At 42.6% G+C, this 8,952-nt stretch overlaps 1 protein-coding gene across 1 annotated transcript in view; it reads left to right on the top strand.

Moving 5' to 3' along the window:
* Nucleotides 1–1,276: 1,276 nt before the first annotated feature.
* The window catches only part of SCAPER (S-phase cyclin A associated protein in the ER), a 322,094-nt gene continuing 314,418 nt past the window's right edge, over nucleotides 1,277–8,952 (top strand). The window contains exon 1 of the mRNA XM_080929740.1: nucleotides 1,277–1,338. The gene's annotated coding sequence lies outside the window, so the exon portion shown is untranslated. The remainder of the gene's footprint in view (nucleotides 1,339–8,952) is intronic.

The following is an 8,952-nucleotide window of genomic DNA, read 5'->3' as shown; positions in this document are numbered from 1 at the left end:
TGTTATGCTTGCAGACTGTCCTCTGGGAGGTTCTTCCCAGCAGCTGCCTGAAGCAGACGCAGAGACCCACAAGACAAACATTGGATGGAACTTGGGGGGGTCTTATGGAAGAACTGGGGATAGGATTGAGGGCCCCAAAGGGGATAGGAACTCCACAAGAAGACCAACTGAGTCAAGTAACCTGGACTTGTTGCTTTCAGAGACTGAGTCACCAATCAAAGAGCATACAAGAGCTTCACCAAGGCCCTGGCACATATGTAGCAGATGAAAGAGACTGAAGTTGTTTAAATACTCATGGGAATAAGATAATTAGCCAGAGAAACAGGACCCTGCCCACCATTTATGTTGCACTATATTCTTCCTGTTCCCACTTATTTTGTTACCAATAATATTTATCATATAACTTATGATGTTTATTAGTTGTGTTTCCTTCTAGCTCAAGAACAACCCCCCTCACCCAGGATTTTATTTCGGGGGGGGGGAATCTATTTTGTTCTCTTACTGACTCTAAGCAAGCTAGTACAGCAAAAGTGGCAGTTCGTTCACAACTATTTGTCAAACAACTGAACAAATGGGTTTTCTAAGCAATAAGAGGAGGGAGGACCTAGAAGCCTCTAATACAGTATGCACCTGCTTCCTTAGCTCATCCACTGCTAAGAGTGAGGTAGACTTCAGTACCCCTTCGTTTCCCACCTGTTGTAAGAAGGGTGAGCCAAGTTAGAATCCCAGAATCATCTGGACGAAAAGCAACAGGGAATTTTTTTTTTTTTTTAATTGTACTGTGATGGGCATAGACTCTTTTCCATTTAGTTCAGAACTGTGATTTAAATAACGACACATATTTATCTTGCACTTACTGCTATCTGTTAGGTCTTTGTAGTTGGATCCTTTCAAGCCTGGCACACGACATTTGAAACAAGCTTGGCTAAGTCCCAGGTACTTTCGTGAAAGATTATTACACACATTTCTTGAGCAGATCCGGTAGGTCTTTAATTTGTGGACTGTGGTGATAAAGCAGGCCCGAAGAAAACTGAATCCTAGAAAGGGAACGGTGTGGCCAAAGCCGAGGTAGACGGTCAGTCGGAGGAAGAGAACAGCGCTGGAGAAGTGGACGTTCATAGGCCCAGATCAAACTTTCTGCTTGATAGCCAGAATGAGCCCAGCTGCGCCTGCGCGAATGCCCCCCCCACAGCCTAGGGGGCGTGGCTAGGCTTCGGCTGGAATCACGTGGTACGCCGGCCATCTGTCCCGCCCGAGCCTCCGCGGCCGCCCCGCCCCACCCCGCCCCTTTCCCGCCGGGACGCTGGGAGCCGCCCCAAAGTACGCTAAGGCGCCCGGGTAAGTGTCCGCGAGGGGCGCGCGTCGCCTCGACCCGGACGGGCCCAGGAGGGGCGCAGGCAACCTGTGTTGTGGGACGGAGGGGACAAGATGGCGGCGGAAACCCTTCCATCTCCTCCCTCACCTGGGCGTGTGACGGGGGAGGGGAGCCGCGAGGTCGACTGAGGAGGCCCGGCCGGGGTGGGGAGGGTCGAGCTGGCCCTGGGGCAGCGAGGGTCGTGGGACTGTGAGCTCTGACCGAACCGGGGGGTCGGGGTCGGGCCGGGGCAGGAGGCTGTCTCTTGGGGGGTAATCGAGGCTTCTGGAATGTCCCTACTGCGGGGTGCGGGGGTCCTCAGGAGCTGCTGCTTGCCTGCATTTGGCAGTTAATCACTTTCAGCATCTTTTCCTCCAGGGCTTTTAACACACTTTCCATGAACCCTGACTCAGGCTTTAGCTTTCTCAGAGAAGCAAGGAGGTGAAAAAATTTTTTCTTCCCATATTAGAAATAGTTATTTGAGGCCTCAGGTGCAAAAAAAAAAAAAACTAAGGCCTCTCTCAACCTGAAAGCCTCCTTGCCTTTATTAGTGCCTCCCCGTCGGCTCAGGTTTGCAGTCCTGCACAAGGAAGCAGGTGAGAGTCGGAAGCTGACTCCAGAGAGTTTTGGGCTTGCTAGAAAGCAGCTAGAAAATTGTTCTCCAAGCAGCACCTGCTGCTGTCCCAAAGGCTCCCTCTGAGGACCCACTAGCCTGTGGGCTGCCTCCTGCTGCTGGTGGACTGTATTTCTCAAGTGTGCTGCGTTATTGTCTGTGGAATAGCATTTCACTACAGTCATCTTTCCGAACAGAACAATAATCCCCTAAATATATACTGCAATGTACAGATTTATTTCATCAGGGTCATGGGAGAAGAGTAAGATAGATGCTGAGGACATTCATAAATAGGAAACCGAGGGCTCAAAGAGGTTGTTGCTTAGCCAAGTAACTTGCTGGTGATGTGGTAGATTTTTGGTTTAAGGTGGATAAGCATAGTACTAGTCCACCCTGTCCTATGTTGGTGCTTTGTGTTGTTTTTTTTTTCCCTGTTAAGCATGACCTGCAAAATGCTTGCAGATCGACTTACAACAAACACCCGAATGACTTGAGAATGCCCATTGACGTACAAATATCTTCAATATAAGAGCCATTTTTAAAATGTTACGTGGGAAATTATGTTGGTGGGAGAAAGTGTGATGTGGCTTTTGTCCTTTGGTTTCCCTCATTTGGATACAATCCACATTTTAAAACTGGTAGAAATAATGTTTCTACATTATTATTTCATCATCATAAACCTTCAGCAAATGCCCCATTCCTTTCTTCATTCCCTTGAACTACATATGTAAAATTCTCTCTGTCAGTCTGTTTGGGCTGTTATAACAAAATATCTTAGACTGGGAAGTGTAAAAGAAATAGTGATTGATCTCTCACAGTTCTGCTGGGGAAGTCTAAGATGAAGCTGGTAGCTGATGATGTGTTTGGTGCTAGCCTGCTTTCTGATTACAGATGACACCTTCTATACCTTCACATGAGGAGGGATGGGGTTGTCCTTTAACCTCTTTTAAAAGGGTATCAAGCCGATTTATGAAGACCCTTGCTCGTAATTACCTCCCAAAGTATTCACCTAATACTGTCACTTTGGAAAGCTAGGATTTCAGCATGACTTTTGAGGGGACATAAACACTGAGCACACAGCACTGTGATTAAATACCTGATGTGTTTATGTCAAAACCAGGATTGCTATATAAATGTTTTATAAATAATTTTGGTGGCTGGGTTCCCAAGGTGTTATTGTTTTACACAGATTTTCCCCCCCTTTTCCTTTGTGCTCCATATATGTTAATCAGTGAAGAGTGTCTTGATAGTGAGTCTTTGTTAACACCTCTGTGAGTGCTCTGTAGGCATGTTTTAATGATAAGGGGGCTGATGGAGTTCAGATACTTTCTTTTCATCTTCATGCTCCCCAAGCCTTCACCCCTCCCAAAGGAAAAGCAGGAGTCCTTTGTGAATTACATGTAAATATTCTTGAATCACTAGACATTGATGGTGTCAGGGTTAGGGAGATCTCTCAGTAGGTAAAATGTGTAAGCTGAGTTCACTCCCCAACACTCCTGTGAAAGTCAGGCACACGGGTGCACATCTGCCATCTCAGTGCTGGGAGGCAGAGGCAGAGGGTCTCTGGGGGCTCTCCAGCCAGCCAGGCTAGCTTAATCCAATAAGTGACTCTGTACCCCCATTTCCCTACAAAAGGTAGAAGGACTGGAAAGATGCCTCAGAGGGTAAAGTAGTTGAATGGGGTTTGAGTCCCACAACCCACATATAAGCCTGTATACATCTGTAGGTCCACTATTGGAGTGATAGTGATTATGACAGAGACAGGTAGATCCTGGGGGTGAGGGGGTTGATGACTAGCCAGTCAAGGTGAAACAGGCAGTTCCAGATTCAGTGAGAGATCATGTCTTACAAAACCAAACCAAACTAAACAAGATTGAGGAAGATACCCAGTGTCTACCTCCAGCCTTCACATTTCCATGCATGCATGCACACACACGTGTTATCCCTTCCTTTCAACACATTCAAACAATAAGTGATTGAAAATGAGTGTTTGAAAAAAAATGAGTGAACAAACATCTCATATTAACTTTTGGCACCCACACACATGTATACCCACACACAATGCATACTCCTATATACTGCTGCTATATGTAGGTAGTGTAACAGTCTTCTATAATGGTACAATAGAAATATCGTGAAATTGTCATTCCTGAAACTGTAGACATAAAGATTACAAATGACTGGAACTGGAGAAATGGCTCAGAGGTTCAAGAGCACAGTTTCTTTTCCAGAGGACCCAGGTTCAATTCCTAGCAACCATGTGGTGGTTCATTACCAGTTCTAGGGGATCATTACTAGTTCTGGGGGATCCAATACCCTCTCCTGGTCTCATGGACCTCTGGTTTTCTCTAGACATGTAAGTCATGCATAGACATACTTGTAGGCAAACATCCATACACAATAATAAAATTTAAAAATTAAAAAGATCGCAAATGGCTTGTTCAATAAAAATTAAATCAGTATAATTCTTTTTGCATTTTTTAGTTTTTTTCTCTGGGTACTATTTTTTAAAAAGTTTTTTTTTAAATAATGTTTATTTTATGTATACGAATACACTATAGCTGTTCTCAGACACACCAGAAGAGGGCATCAGATTGCATTACAGATGGTTGTGAGCCACCATGTGGTTGCTGGGAATTGAACTCAGGACCTCTGGAAGAGCAGACAGTGCTTTTAACTGCTGAGCCATCTCTCCAGCTCCAGTGTATTTTTTTTTTTTTTAACAAATATTTTTGGCAAAGTCTTGCTTAATAAGGTGCTAGTTAGTGCTTTTTTTTGGGGGGGGTCAACTTGACTAATCATCTGGGAAGAGAGAATCTAAATTAAGAAAATAGGGAAGCCATAATTTTAGTTGGTGATTGAAGTGAGATGGTTCAGTCCACTGTGGGTGGTGTCACCTTTGGACAGGTGGTCCTAGGTAGTACAAAACAGCAAAGAGAGCCAGCCAGGAACGAACCAGTAAGTACCTTTTCTTTGTGACCTAGGCATCAGTTCCCCAGTCTAGGTTGAGTCCTACCCTGATTTTCCTTCATGATAGACTGTACACTTAAAGCTGAAATACACACCTCTTCCCAATTTGCTGTCTTATTACAACGATAGCAAACTCCAACAAATTTAGACAGAAAAGATTTGTGGTTCAGTGCTAGAACTGCTCTTAAGAAAATTTCCATCTCTTACATACTAAGGGTTTTATGAATATTGCTAAGTGGCTCTTTTTACTGGTATAGAAGGAGACAGGTGGGCCTCAGCTGCCATTCACCAGGAGCTATCCACTTTGGTTTTTGAGACTGGATTTTTACTGGGACCTGGGCCTTGCTTACCTGGTTAGACAGACTGGCTGGGTAGCAAGTTTCAGCAGTCCTCCATTTCTGCTTCCCTGGTCCTGGGATTACAATTGTAGGGATAAGGGGATTCCAGAGGGGAAACTGGGAAAGGGAATAACATTTGAAATGTAAGTAAAGGAAATATTCAATTAAAAAAAAAAAAAAAAAACAAAACCCAAAACAAACAGATCTCTCTCTTTCTTTTCTTTCTTTTTTCTCTTTTAAATGGGTACTGAGAGTTGAAATCAGATGCTCATGTGTGTGACAAGCACTTTACTGGCTGAGATATCTTCCCAGCTCCTGTTGTCATTTTGAGTCGGGTCTTTACAGCTCAGAGTGACTTTAATTTAGATAGTAGGTTCATTATATATTTTGAAGGCATGCGGAATGGAGAATGAACTGCTATGTATCAGTCTGTTTGAGCAATCTTCACATGACCGATATTTTCCCGTAAAAGCTACTCACCTCCACATTTTATTTGTAAAAATTTTGGTATATTGGCTTGCTTTTAAATTCATGCCAGCAAGCAAGAGTTAGTGTTGCTATTTTCACAGGGTCATGCCATATTAACAGTAAAAATACTTTTTGGTTGATATATTTTTGTATGGTGGCATATACTGAAACAATTGAAAAACTCTTTGAACAATAAGAATTACCAAGTTTCAGTATTACTCTTAAAGATACTCAGTTTTGCTCTAATAATACTTTTACTCATCAAAATCATGAAAACAAAGAATTCTTAACTGAAGACTCTCGAATGGCTGAGAAGCACTTAAAGAAATGCATGTGTGTTGAATGTTTAATATGTGTTAGGCCGTAGGTTTGATCCCCAGAACTGCAAAAACAAGACAAAAGATACAAACAAGCCCCACACTTCATCTTCATGAAGATGACTTTGAGCTGTGTGTGAAGAATTGGTGGCTTTAAAACTTTTTTCTTGTACATTTCTGTGCATATGTGCTCACACTTGAGGAGTTCAAAAGATAAGTTGCCTGAGTTGATTCTCTCCTCTTTCTAGGAATCCAGCTCTGGTCTTCAGACTTGGCAACAAGTGCCAAGGGAAATGTGCCACTCACAGTGGGTTGGGTCATCCCACATCACATAAATCAGACAATTCTGCACAGATTGTCTATAGTCCAACCCAGTGTAGACAACCCCTCATCAAAACTGTCTCCCTAGTGATTGTAGATTGACAATTAAAGTTGACAGTTAATTTTTTAATTGGGTATTCTCTGTATTTACATTTCAGATGTTATCTGCTTTTCCCCAATCCCTTCCCCCTCCCCTTCCCATTGCCTCCTTGAAAGTGTTTCCTCTCCCAACCACCATCTTCAACCTCAGCACCTTGGCATTCCCCTACACTGGGAAAACAAGCCTTTGCTGGACCAAAGGCCTTTCCTCCCATTGATGCCAGAGAATGCTATCTTCTGCTACATATGCACCTGGAGCCATGAGTCTCTACATGCAAACTCATTGGTTGGTGTTTTATTCCCTGGGAGCTGTGGTGGGTTTGGTTAATTGATAATTTTGTTCTTTTCATAGGGTTGCAGACTCTTTCAGCTCTTTCAGTCCTTTCTTTCGTTCCTTCATTGTGGTCCCCATGTTCAGTCTGATGGTTAGCTGTAAGCATGCTCCTCTGTATCAGTATGGCTCTGGCAGAGCCTCTAAGGAGGCATCCATATCAGGTTCCTGCCAGTAAGCTCTACTTGGCATCAGCAATAGAGCTTGGGTTTAGTGGCTGCATATGGGGTGGATCCCCAGGTGAGGCAGTCTCTGGATGATCTTTTCTCCAATCCCTGCTCCTCTATTTGTCCCATTATTTCCTCCCATGAGTGTTTTGTTCTCCCTTCTAAGGACTGAGGCATCCACCTTCTGGCCTTCCTTCTCTTTGAACTTCATAAGTTCTGTGAATTGTTTCTTTGGTATTCTGAGCTTTCTGGGCTAGTATCTGCTTATCAGTGAGAACATACCATGAGTGTTCTTTTGTGACCAGGTTACCTCACTCCAGGTGATAGCTTCAAGTTCCCTCCATTTGCCTAGGAATTTCATGAAGCCATTGTTTTTAGTCAGTCATAACTTTGATATTATTACTTTATTTCTTTTAGATATTTACCAAGAGTAGTGGTTGTTGAATCATATATATTTAAAAAAATATTTTAAGGAATCTCCATACTGTTTCCCATAAAATCTCTGCTGATTTATATTTCAAATAATGGTGTAGATGACTTCTTTTTCTCCTAGCTTCTTTTGAGATAAATGCCATTTGGTGCTGGAGTATAATTTTCTTGATGTGTTGTTTGGGGTCAGAAGTCCTTAAAGTCCAGTTGTTAGGGGACCCACATGAGGTATTTTCTTGACTAATGGTTGATGAGAGAGGGCCCAGCCTACTGGGAGGTGGTACTATCCTTAGCAGGTGGTCCTAGGTGGTAGAAGAAAACAAGCTGAGTTAGCCATGGGAAGCCTTAAACAGTGTTCTTCCACGGCTTCTTCTTTAGTTTTTGTTTCCAGTTTTCTGCCAAGTTTCTTAGTCTAATCAGACATTTTTCTCTTTCTTTTGAAACACTTTAAATTTATTGATCTTACCTGTTTTCTGGACTTGTTAAAAATTAAGTTCTGTTTTGATTTTTAGTTTCCTTTTTGATAATTTTGAGTTTTGGTCATTCTCTAGACTTGGGTTGTATAAGGTTTTTGCTCCTCTTCCTCCTCCTCATTTCTTTTTCTTCTTCAATTAGCCATTCATTGTTTAAAATTTCCTTTCAGAAATGCTTTTGCCATGTTCATATATGTTTACTGCTCTAGAGATGGTGGAACTTGGGAGGATGGAATTGCTAAATGAGGGGACTAAAGTATTTTTTTCCCCAGCACCCACATGGCAGCTCATATTTGTTTGTAACTCCAGTTCTAGAGGATCTGACTCCCTCACACAGACGTGCAGACAAAACACCAACCAATGCACATGAAATAAAAAAAAAAAAAAAAAAAAAAAAAAAAAAAAAAAAACTAACTAAAAACAGAAATCTCAGTACTCAGGAGTCAGACAGAGACTCCAAGCTGGTTAACTAGGGTAGCATGTTGGCTAGTTCTTGGTTCAAAAGAGAGACCAGAGAGTCATAGCGAAAGACACAGGATAGCCTGCGCTTTCCAACTCTATAAACATACAGGCACACATACACAATTGTTAGGTCACACATGTGCCACATGCAGGCAAAAACTTATTTAAAAAAAGATTTAGGGCCTGGAGAGATGACTCAATGGTTAAGAGCACTGGCTGCTCTTCTAATGGTCCTGGGTTCAATTCCCAGCAACCACATGGTGTTTCACAACCATCTATAATGGGATCTAATGCCCTCTTCTAGTGTGTCACAAGACAGCTATGGGGTACTCACATACAAAAAATTAAATAATTGAAAGATTTAATTTGTGTGTGGAGGTGTATGTGTAGTGATGGACGTTAGAGTGCAGTACTTTCAGGCAGGGCTCCTACAATAGTCGACTTTATTTAGAGCATCAGACAGTTATACTCTGGGTTAAGAGGAGTCATGTGAGTACACATGTACACAGGAGTAAAGTGTTCAACCACAGGGCAAGCAGCATGTTGGGGGCAAGTCACACAAGGCAAAAGCATGTTTTTCCATAGAGGCTTATAAACAAATAGCAATAGC

Source organism: Micromys minutus (genome assembly GCF_963924665.1).
Source record: "Micromys minutus genome assembly, chromosome: 16".
Lineage (NCBI taxonomy): Eukaryota > Metazoa > Chordata > Mammalia > Rodentia > Muridae > Micromys > Micromys minutus.
This window is presented reverse-complemented; position numbering and strand designations above follow the sequence as displayed.